This window comes from Bubalus kerabau, chromosome 14 (genome assembly GCF_029407905.1).
Source record: "Bubalus kerabau isolate K-KA32 ecotype Philippines breed swamp buffalo chromosome 14, PCC_UOA_SB_1v2, whole genome shotgun sequence".
Classification (NCBI taxonomy): domain Eukaryota; kingdom Metazoa; phylum Chordata; class Mammalia; order Artiodactyla; family Bovidae; genus Bubalus; species Bubalus kerabau.
The window spans coordinates 30,952,224-30,964,475 of NC_073637.1; the positions used below are offsets into that span (position 1 = coordinate 30,952,224).

General features: G+C 38.9%; 1 long non-coding RNA gene across 1 annotated transcript in view; it reads right to left on the reverse strand.

The window, feature by feature from the left end:
• Positions 1 to 10,581: 10,581 nt before the first annotated feature.
• The window catches only part of LOC129626724 (uncharacterized), a 237,891-nt gene continuing 236,220 nt past the window's right edge, over positions 10,582 to 12,252 (reverse strand). The window contains exon 4 of the long non-coding RNA XR_008702159.1: positions 10,582 to 10,760. This is a non-coding gene — a long non-coding RNA (uncharacterized LOC129626724). The remainder of the gene's footprint in view (positions 10,761 to 12,252) is intronic.

Genomic DNA, 12,252 nt, shown 5'->3' on the forward strand with positions numbered 1-12,252 from the left:
AGGCAAGGTTACGATAACACATTAAAGATAAAATACAGCCAAAGAGAAATAATTCTCCCAAATTACAAAACCTGTGAGCAAATACACAAGGAAGAGGGTAACTGCATTTCAAGGGGTCAGCACTGAATCTATTTTGCTCCATGAAGGGTTGTTTATGACAATCAATATTGCCACTCATTTTTGATGATCTTTTGTGTCCTCCGTGCCTCGTATTAAATGCATCAACATGTTTGATTTTTAATTTCGCCTTGTTAAAGTAATTTAGTTCAACCTTCACTGAGGAAATGCTGTTATTTGCAATGACAGTGAATGCTATTTGGCCTCTTAGGGCAAATGGGACTGTCAGCCTCACTGGCAAGTTCTGAGGTGACATGGTTAAGGAGTTTATGAAGCTGGGGGTGGAGATCAGGGTGGGGAGTGGAACAATGGGTCCCAGCTTTTAGTGGCATTGGGTGGTGGGGGCAGAGGAGATGATGCATTTAGTTTTTATTTATTTTTTGTCTTCTAATTCATCATCTGTTTTTTATTCTGTGAATATTTCCATCTTTATGCTTTAGAGTCAAAATCTCAGTCATTTTTTATTCTTCTGTCTCTCATACCACCCAGCCCTGGTCATGTCAATCCATATTTCAAGTCTCATCCTAGTTCAAACTTTCCTCATTTTACAAACTGGTTTCCATAGCATCACAATTGATCCCTCAACTTTAGTTTTTGAGTGAACAGAGCCACCAAATAAACTACTGAAATGTTGACTTTTTAAAAGTCTGAGGTGGGCTGAGGAGGGATGGGAGGGAGGCTCAAGAGGGTTCAGTTCAGTCCCTCAGTTGTGTTCAACTCTTTGTGACCCCATGAACTGCAGCATGCCAGGCTTCCCTGAGTTCACTCAAATTCATGTCTATTGAGTAAGTGATGCCATCCAACCATCTCATCCTCTGTAAACCCCTTCTCCTCCTGCCTTCAATCTTTCTGAGCATCAGGGTCTTTTCCAACGAGCCCGTTCATCCACTGTGAGCTCTATTTAATAAGGGAGGAGCAGGCCAGGTCCTTTCTCATCAAGTTTAGTTGAGAACCTGAGACTGGACTCCTTCACCTACCAGAACATTAGTGTTTTTGCTGCAGATCTTGTGGCATTGGTGCTTATCTTCAGGAAAAGACCAGGAAAGTGTGGATTTTGATATATTTTCAGTTCTTGCCAAACCACTCAGTTCAGTTCAGTCGCTCAGTTGTATCCGACTCTTTGTGATCCCATGGACTGCAGCATGCCAGGCTACCTTGTCCATCACCAATTCCCAGAGCTTGCTCAAACTCATGTCCATCGAGCCAGTGATGCTATCCAACCATCTCATCCTCTGTTATCCCCTTCTCCTCCCACCTTCAATTGTTCCCAGCATCAGGGTCTTTTCCAGTGAATCAGTTCTTCCCATCATGTGGCCAAGTATTGGAGTTTCAGCTTCAACATCAGTCCTTCCAATGAATATTCAGGACTGATTTCCTTTAGAATCGAATGGTTGGATCTCCTTGTAGTCCAAGGGACTCTCAAGAGTCTTCTCCAACACCACAATTTAAAAGCATCAATTCTTTAGCACTCATTTCTTTATAGTCCAACTCTCACATGCGTACATGACTACTGGAAAAACCATAGATTTTACTAGAAGGACATTTGTTGGCCAAGTAATGTCTCTACTTTTTAATATGCTGTCTAGGTTGGTCATAGCTTTTCTTCCAAGAAGCAAGTATCTTTTAATTTCATGGCTGCAGTCACTATCTGCAGTGATTTTGGAGCTGAAGAAAATAAAGTCTGTCACTGTTTCTATTGTTTCCCCACCTATTTGCCATGAAGTGATGGGACCAGATGACACGATCTTAGTTTTCTGAATGTTGAGTTTTAAGTCAACTTTTTCACTCTCCTCTTTCACTTTCATTAAGAGGCTCTTTAGGTCTTCTTCGCTTCTGCCATAAGGGTGATGTCATCTGCATATCTGAGGTTATTGATATTTCTCCTGGCAATCCTGATTCCAGCTTGTGCTTCATCCAGCCCAGCATTTCACATGATGTACTCTGCATATAAGTTAAATAAGCAGGGTGACAATATGCAGCCTTGACATATTCCTTTCCAAATTTAGAACCAGTCTGTTGTTCCATGTCCAGTTCTAACTGTTGCTTCCTGACCTGCATACAGATTTCTCAGGGAGCAGGTCAGGTGGTCTGGTATTCCACAGTTTGTTGTGATCCACACAGTCAAAGGATATGGCATTATCAATAAAGCAGAAGTAGATGTTTTTCTGGACTCTCTTGCTTTTTTGATGATCAAACAGAAGTTGGCAATTTGATCTCTGATTCCTCTGCCTTTTCTAAATCCAACTTGAACATCTGGAAATTCACAGTTCACATACTGTTGAAGCCTCACTTAGAGAATTTTGAGCATTTCTCTGTTAGCATGTGAGATGAGTGCAATTGTGCAGTAGGTTGAACATTCTTTGGCATTGCCTTTCTTTGGAATTCAAATGAAACTGACCTTTTCCAGTCCTGTGGCCACTGCTGAGTTTTCCAAATTTGCTGGCATATTGTGTGCAGCACTTTCACAGCATCATCTTTTAGGATTTGAAATAGCTCAGCTGGAACTCCACCACCTCCACTAGCTTTGTTCATAGTGATGCTTCCTAAGGCCCACTAGACTTTGCATTCCAGAATGTCTGGCTCTGGGTGAGTGATCACACCATAGTGGTTATCTGGGTCATGAAGATCTTTTTTGTACAGTTCTTCTGTGTATTCTTGCCACCTCTTCTTAGTATTTTCTGCTTCTGTTAGGTCCCTACCATTTATTTCCTTTATTGTGCTCATCTTTGCATGAAATGTTCCTTGGCATGAACATTTCATACAAATGTTCCTTTGCATGAAATGCCCAGCCATTGGTTCCTAATTAATAACTCAGTTCTAACCAACAGAGTCCTTCCTCGTGTCTTTCAACTTCTCAGGATGAGAAATCATCAAAGGCCAAAATGAGCTAACATTTACTGAAAGCTTGCTATATCAAGGTCATCTCATTGAATTTTCACAGCATTTCAAGGCAATAAATACCATTCTTGTCATCTTTTTACAGATGAGGAAACTGAGGGACAAAGAGATAGAGCAATTTTCTCAGGATTACCCAGCTAGTCCATAGCATAACTGATTGATTCTAGATCCCAAATTCTTAAACCCTTCTATGACAACTTCATCCCATATACTTATAAAAAAAGAAAAGAAAAAGAAACCCTAGTTATAAAAAAGAGATAGCAAATACCATTATAATGATATATGTTAAATGATCTTACAAAATAAAAAGCACAAGAAATATGATTTAGATATTAATTCAATTAATTATATTAAAATATTTTAAATATTTTTTACCTTCTTTACTTTAATTTAAGTGATCAAAGAATTTTTACCTGCTGCCGCTGCTGCTGCTGTGTCCAACTCTGTGCGACCCCATAGACAGCAGCCCACCAGGCTCCCCCGTCCCTGGGATTCTCCAGGCAAGAATACTGGAGTGGGTTGCCATTTCCTTCTCCAATGCATGAAAGTGAAAAGTGAAAATGAAGTCGCTCAGTCTAACGCTTAGTGACCCCATGGACTGTAGCCCACCAGGCTCCTCCATCCATAGGATTTCCCAGGCAAGAGTACTGGAGTGGGGTGCCATTGCCTTCTCTGAAAACCTCACAATATACCCCAAATATTAAGTAGCTTGTATTCTTTAAAAATGGAGGTCAATCCATAGTTGCAGACTTGTGAATTCTAAAATGTAGTTAAAAGAAATATAATTATTACAGGGCAATGTATACAATATGACCCTCTTTACACAAAAATAAGATGTGAGAATCACTTTCTTCTTAGAAGAGTGATACCTTTGTTTCCCTACTCTCCCTTCCTTGAAAACAAAAATGAAAGCAAAAACCACACAATTTAGAGATAAGTTGTAAAAAATAAAAGTCATGTGTTATTTATAAATCAATCATAAAGTAAAATAACTATTTTAAAAGGTCACAAATACAACAGTTGCATAAAGTCAGCTTTATTTTAATTTAAGTGATCAAAAAAATTTTACCTACTTAGTTTTTTTGCTGTCATAGTGCACTCAGTGAGTTAACCAATGAATTAAAATTGCTATAAGCTGAAAAATACTACGAAGTTGACAAATCTCTGACTTCATCAACTTACACACTTACAACATCAGGTCAACAGTGGGTGCAGAATTCAGTCCACCACTTCACTAACAAGCATGAAAGATCTTGATGATCAGAATTTTCGTGCTGTGTAAATTTAGCAGGCAATTTTCTGTGCACTAAACTAATGGTGTGTGCTGCAGAAGTACATAGGAACCCAGATTCTGCTGACACTTTTTTGTGGTCAGTTGCCCTACCCTATAATGGTTCTGATCACTGAAACCCAATGAAACAGGCAATTTCACTACACTTGAACTCACTTTCTTACTCTGAGCCTTTTGACTGTTTCAAGGGCTAATGCTCCATTGGTCCAACCTTTAAGCCAGTGATCTCATATTGTGAAATAATAACTAAAATACAGCAGGCACTTTTGTTATACTATGCTCACATCCGTCCTTTAGGGAAGACCTCCGTTGATCAACACCCAAGAGAAATATGGTTGGATTTCTCTTCTCTTTTTATCTGTTGCTGACTCTTGTACCCAAACATGACATTACACATGAAAATAAAAGTCAATGGTATTCACAACAATTGCAAACTTCCTGATTTTCCTAACAAGGAAAGGAAAATATAATACACAAGGTCTAATATTAATAAATCCCAGACCTACATTTGGAACTTTAGTTTGGCAATAATAATAACACTGTTTTCAGTTTGCTTAACTCATACAAAAATTACAGCTCTTTTGAGCAAATGATGGAAGATTTTTTTAAGCATTTTTTTCTGATATTGTCCGCTTCCCATTTAACAGTCAACTACTTGGAGAGCTGACACAATGTGGCCCACTGGGGAAGGGAATGGCAAACCACTTCAGTATTCTTGCCTTGAGAACCCCATGAACAGTATGAAAAGGCAAAATGATAGGATACTGAAAGAGGAACTCCCCAGGTCAGTAGGTGTCCAATATGCTACTGGAGATCAGTGGAGAAATAACTCCAGAAAGAATGAAGGGATAGAGCCAAAGCAAAAACAGTACCCAGTTGTGGATGTGACTGGTGATAGAAGCAAGGTCTGATGCTATAAAGAGCAATATTGCATAGGAACCTGGAATGTCAGATCGATGAATCAAGGCAAATTGGAAGTGGTCAAACAGGAGATGGCAAGAGTGAACGTTGACATTCTAGGAATCAGTGAACTAAAATGGACTGGAATGGGTGAATTTAACTCAGATGACCATTATCTCTACTACTGTGGGCAGGAATCCCTTAGAAGAAATGGAGTAGCCATCATGGTCAACAAAAGAGTCCAAAATGCAGTACTTGGATGCAATCTCAAAAACAACAGAATGATCTCTGTTCCTTTCCAAGGCAAACCATTCAATATCACAGTAATCCAAGTCTATACCCCAACCAGTAACGCTGAAGAAGCTGAAGTTGAATGGTTCTATGAAGACCTATAAGACCTTCTAGAACTAACACCCAAAAAAGATGTCTTTTTCATTATAGTGGACTGGAATGCAAAAGTAGGAAGTCAAGAAACACCTAGAGTAACAGGCAAATTTGGCCTTGGAATACAAAATGAAGAAGGGTAAAGACTAATAGAGTTTTGCCAAGAAAATGCACTGGTCATAGCAAACATCCTCTTCCAACAACACAAGAGAAGACTCTACACATGGACATCACCAGATGATCAACACCGAAATCAGATTGATTATATTCTTTGCAGCCAAAGATGGAGAAGCTCTATACAGTCAACAAAAACAAGACCAGGAGCTGACTGTGGCTCAGATCATGAACTCCTTATTGCCAAATTCAGACTCAAATTGAAGAAAGTAGGGAAAACCACTAGACCATTCAGGTATGACCTAAATCAAATCCCTTATGATTATACAGTGGAAGTGAGAAATAGATTTAAGGGCCTAGATCTGATAGATAGAGTGCCTGATGAACTATGGAATGAGGTTCGTGACATTGTACAGGAGACAGGGATCAAGACCATCCCCATGGAAAAGAAATGCAAAAAAGCAAAATGGCTGTCTGGGGAGGCCTTACAAATAGCTGTGAAAGAAGAGAAGTGGAAAGCAAAGGAGAAAAGGAAGGATATAAGCATCTGAATGCAGAGTTCCAAAGAATAGCAAGAAGAAATAAGAAAGCCTTCTTCAACGATCAATGCAAAGAAATAGAGGAAAACAACAGAATGGGAAAGACTAGAGATCTCTTCAAGAAAATTAGAGATACCAAGGGAACATTTCATGCAAAGATGGGCTCGATAAAGGACAGAAATGGTATGGACCTAACAGAAGCAGAAGATATTAAGAAGAGGTGGCAGGAATACACAGAAGAACTGCACAAAAAAGATCTTCATGACCCAGATAATCATGATGGTGTGATCACTCACCTAGAGCCAGACATCCTGGAATGTGAAGTCAAGTGGGCCTTAGAAAATCATCACTACAAACAAAGCTAGTGGAGGTGATGGAATTCCAGTTGAGCTATTCCAAATCCTGAAAGATTATGCTGTGAAAGTGCTGCACTCAATATGCCAGCAAATTTGGAAAACTCAGCAGTGGCCACAGGACTGGAAAAGGTCAGTTTTCATTCCAATCCCAAAGAAAGGCAATGCCAAAGAATGCTCAAACTACCGCACAATTGCACTCATCTCACACGCTAGTAAAGTAATGCTCAAAATTCTCCAAGCCAGGATTCAGCAATACGTAAACCATGAACTTCCTGATGTTCAAGCTGGTTTTAGAAAAGGCAGAGGAACCAGAGATCAAATTCCCAACATCCACTGGATCATGGAAAAAGCAAGAGAGTTCCAGAAAAACATCTATTTCTGCTTCATTGACTATGCCAAAGCCTTTGACTGTGTGGATCACAATAAACTGTGGAAAATTCTTCAAGAGATGGGAATACCAGGCCACCTGACCTGCCTCTTGAGAAACCTGTATGCAGGTCAGGAAGCAATAGTTAGAACTGGACATGGAACAACAGACTGGTTCCAAATAGGAAAAGGAGTACGTCCAGGCTGTATATTGTCACCCTACTTATTTAATTTATATGCAGAGTACATAATGAGAAACGCTGGGCTGAATGAAGCACAAGTTGGAATCAAGATTGCCAGGAGAAATATCAATAACCTCAGATATGAAGATGACACCACCCTTATGGCAGAAAGTGAAGAGGAACTAAAAAGCCTCTTGTTGAAAGTGATAGTGGAGGGTGAAAGAGTTGGCTTAAAGCTCAACATTCAGAAAACTAAGATCATGGCATCTGGTCCCATCACTTCATGGGAAATAGATGGGGAAACAGTGTCAGACTTTATTCTTGGGGGCTCCAAAATCACTGCAGATGGTGACTGCAGCCATGAAATTAAAAGACGCTTACTCCTTGGAAGGAAAGTTATGACCAACCTAGATAGCATATTGAAAAGCAGAGACATTACTTTGCCAACAAAGGTCCGTCTAGTCAAGGCTATGGTTTTTCCAGTAGTCATGTATGGATGTGAGAGTTGGACTGTGAAGAAAGCTGAGCGCCAAAGAATTGATGCTTCTGAACACTTTAGAGTCCCTTGGACTGCAAGGAGATCCAACCAGTCTATTCTGAAGGAGATCAGCCCTGGGATTTCTTTGGAGGGAATGATGCTGAAGCTGAAACTCCAGTACTTTGGCCACCTCATGCGAAGAGTTGACTCATTGGAAAAGACTGATGCTGGGAGGGATTGGGGGCAGGAGGAGAAGGGGACGACAGAGGATGAGATGGCTGGATGGCATCACTGACTCCATGAACGTGAGTCTGAGTGAACTCTGGGAGTTGGTGATGGACAGGGAAGCCTGGCGTGCTGCGATTCATGGGGTCACAAAGAGTCGGACACAACTGAGCGACTGAAATGAACTGAGTCTGAGTGAACTCTGGGAGTTGGTGATGGACAGGGAAGCCTGGCGTGCTGCGATTCATGGGGTCACAAAGAGTCGGACACAACTGAGCGACTGAACTGAACTGAACTGAACTTGGAGGGCAGTTTCCTTTCTTAGCCTTCACTTCATTTCTCAACCCACAATACTTCTGCTGCTACATTCACCTACAATGGGATGGTTCTCACAAGCTCATATTTTTTGGGTGCATTCATGACATGCATCAATAAATTCAATGATTTCTTTTAATGCTTATTTTAATTGGAATGTGACATCTCTATAGGATGCAGTACTATTGATAATTCCTGCCTTCTTATAACACTCGTTTTTTCATGGCATCTGGACAACCAGGTAGGTTTTTTATTTATTTTCTTGCTGCTGCTTTTAATCCTTCTTTTTAAATTTATTTTCCCTACCATCCCCTATTGGATTATTCTCTACAGAATTCTGTCTTTGAATCTGTATCACATCTATCTTTTCCTTTCCCTTCTATTCCTATCTTTTCCCTGTAAATTTCTCTCTACCCCTCTCCCTTTCCATCCTTCGTGGTTAATATCATTCCCTTTTATCATTTCGTTGATCTATGTATGCATAAATAACACTCATACCTGTATTTATAGCCTAGGTCTTAACCTACAACATCAAATCTACATATTTAACTACTAACTTGGAAGCTCCATGTGGATTTTCTGTATTCAACCACAACTCAACATACTTTAAATTGAACTCACCTTCTTTTCTTCCAAAACCTTCTTCTCTTAGCATGTCACTTATTGTAAATTGTTCTACCATTTACTGAGTTATGTAAAACAGAAATGAAGGAGTCACTTTTTACTCCTTTCTCTCTCTCCAAAATCATTCAACTGTTAATTCTGATGAATTATTTAATACTCCACTCCAATACATTAGCTGCTTTCACTTGGTCACCCATATCTTTCCCCTACAATTTTTCAATGGCATCTAACTTTCTATTTTCTACAGCAGTCAGAGTGATGTTTCTAAACTTCAAAACAGTGCATGTCATTCTGCTTAAAATGCTGCACCAGTTTCACATTGTTCTTGGGATCAAAATCCTCAGCTCTCTGATATGTCAATTATATTTTCCCCTTAGGTCCCAGAGCAAATTTTCCACTCCAATCCTCATTTTCCCAAATACCTTTGCCTCGCTCATACTATATTCTACTCATCTTTATGTTTAAATTTAGACATCAGTAGGATCAATACATCTTCCCTAATACCCAAGCCTGAATGAGGGACTAGGTTTCATTCCATACTGCCCCATGAAAACATTTATCTCATTAAACTTTAGTTGCCTCTCCAGTAGACCACATCCCTTTAAGACAAAGATTATACACTGTAGTACTTGAATGTATAGCATGTAGTAAGCATTCAATCAACATTTAATGAATGACAGGCTATCTGGTGACAACTGGGGTTGGGCAATAGTTTGTTTCATACATGGATGGCAGGTAAGACTGCTCATTCAAAAAAAATGTCCTTTTCTGCAGAACTCTTTTCATTGAATATTTGAATTTAAATGTTGGGACAACCTGACAAATGACAGAAACTTGGCAATGACATAAGCTTGGTTGATTGAGACATATTATTTAGCAGGAGCACCAACATTTAGAAAATTGAAATCTTGAGAAATCTTTTAATTAGGTAGTCTTTTTGTTTACATATGATATTGCACATCCTGTCACTAATAGAAATTAACTTGAATTCCATTTGCAAACCACACTGGTAATTATCCTCACTTCTCAAATAAATGGAGGAAAGGACAGCAATGAAAAAGTTTCACTTTAAAATGGAAGTTGGTGCAACTCCAAAAATCCTGAACATTCATCACAGACTCATAAACTATGTCATTTTTAAAGATTACAACTAAGATTGAGGACCTTTTCAGCTATTTTTGACTTTCAAGGTACCAACAAAGCCACTTAAAGTCATAGTATGCTGTCACCTAAGCCACAATTTTATCTTATTCTATCTAGGTCTTCTTAAGCATTCATGGATGAACATCAAGCATTTTGTAAAGCCTATAATTGTTTCTAAAATTGTCTGTGTGAACTTTTATCCAGGGTAGGGCCTAAACATTTTGAAAATCCATTTCTCAAATGGATTCACCACTCCAAAGAAATGAACAACCATTGGTAATAATTTTATGTTGTCGTTTAGTCAATCAGTCATATTTGACTCTTTTGTGACTCCATGGACTGTAGCTGTCCAGGCTCCTCTGTCCGTGGGATTCTCCAGACAAGAATCCTGGAGTGAGCTGCCATTTCCTTTTCCAGAGCGTCTTCCTGACCCAGGGATCAAACCTGCATCTCCTGCACTGGCAGGTAGATTCTTTACCACTAAGCCATCAGGGAAACCCAATCATTTTATAAGTTAAAAACAAAACTATAATCCACTTAATATCCCAATATATGAAAAGATAATCCTTGGGAAAGAGAAAAGTTATATATTTATTGAATGAGTTAATTAAAATTAAATGTGCATGCATGCTAAGTCACTTCTGTCATGCCCAACTCTGTGACTCTATGGACCATAGCTCATCCATGGGATTCTTCAGGCAAGAATACTGGAGTGGGTTGCCATGCCCTCTTCCAAAGGATCTTCCTCACCCAGGGATCAAACTCTTGTCTCTTGAGTCTCCTGTATTAGCAGGCAGGTTCTTTACCACTAGTGCCACCTGGGAAGCCCTAAAATTAAAAAAAAATTTAATTTCTTTCCTAGCATATCAAATTATAATTTATAAATGACAGAAATAAGGAAAAATGCTTTTGGAATTTCAATTTTTATGTGCAGGTCCACAGAAGTCACTCTGTCATAGAGTCTTATTTTGTGTACATGAACAAAATACTTCTAAAATATTTCAAGAGTGCTTCTGATAGCCCCTCAATGATAATTATCTAGCACCTTCCCCTACACACTGCCTCATTCTTCTTCTCTGTTGATAAATGAACCCCTTATAACCTCTTCATCAGTCTCTATCTCTCTCAGTCTTTCCAGATCAAATATTCCACTTGTTCCTCTGGTCTAAGGTCTTGATTGAGCTAGAGTCTATTTAAAGTCTATGATCAAATGAGCAGGGAGAGAGGCAATTAACAATTTTAAAAAATCCTTAAATATGAATATTTTTTTACTTGAAAACATGAGCTAGCATCTGCTATCAGAATTTGTGCTTCAAATCTCAGAAAATCCCCTACACTGAAAAGACAATGACACAGATCAGCCAAAATGTTCAGAATTCCAGAGTTCTTTCAGAAGGAAAATATCAGTTTTACATGACAATTTTAGCAAGTTTCTATTAGAATATTCCCTTTTTTAAGCTCCAAATACATCTCTAGAAATGACTTTGCAATAAGATTGTATGCTGGAGGTGATTGTGTCTGGAGGCCTTTTTAGTTAGTCAGGATTTAGCACATTATTTTGCACATTATTTTAGCATTTCAAACAGCTTGGCTGCATCTCAGCAAGTATCAGGAGGTAATGAGTTTTAAGATAAAGAAGAAAGTAAGTATATACACCCTTCATTTGGAGACATTTCATTTTTGCTAACCCCATTCTGGATGACTATCACAGAACTCCAGTGCCAAGCCATGAAGGTATCGTGGAAACTTCCTTTGGACTACCTCATGCTTTTCACTAACTTTTATGTAGATGACTTTGATCATGTCCCTGAACTCCAATAAGATATTTCCACTGTCCTCCTGAGTGCTATGGTACCATTCTAATTCTTAAGGAAAAAAAAACTATTGAGAATATGGAAAATTTTGAGAAGAATTTGGAGGAGAGGAAACAAACAAACAAACATATACACACACACAAACAGAACACCATGGTAGAGGACTGATTTTGAAGTTAATAAACATAAGTTAGACCCAAGAATGTTTATAGAGAATCCATTTAGTGCTATATGCTTTGCTTAACTTGGCAAGAAATTCCTATCAGTGGCTCCTTTGGAATGATCTTCTAACACTGATTACCTTTTTCTGATGAAATCATTGTGCTACTTTTGTGATGGCCATTTTTTTTAAAGTACATATTACTTTGAAAATGGAAACAAGATTAACCTAGCAGATAATAGAAACCCAGGTTTCAGAGATGTTTAAACAAGGGTATTGAGTGATATGGGCTGTCCAGGTGGCTCAGTTGTAAGGAATCTGCCTGCCAATGCAGGAGACACAGGAG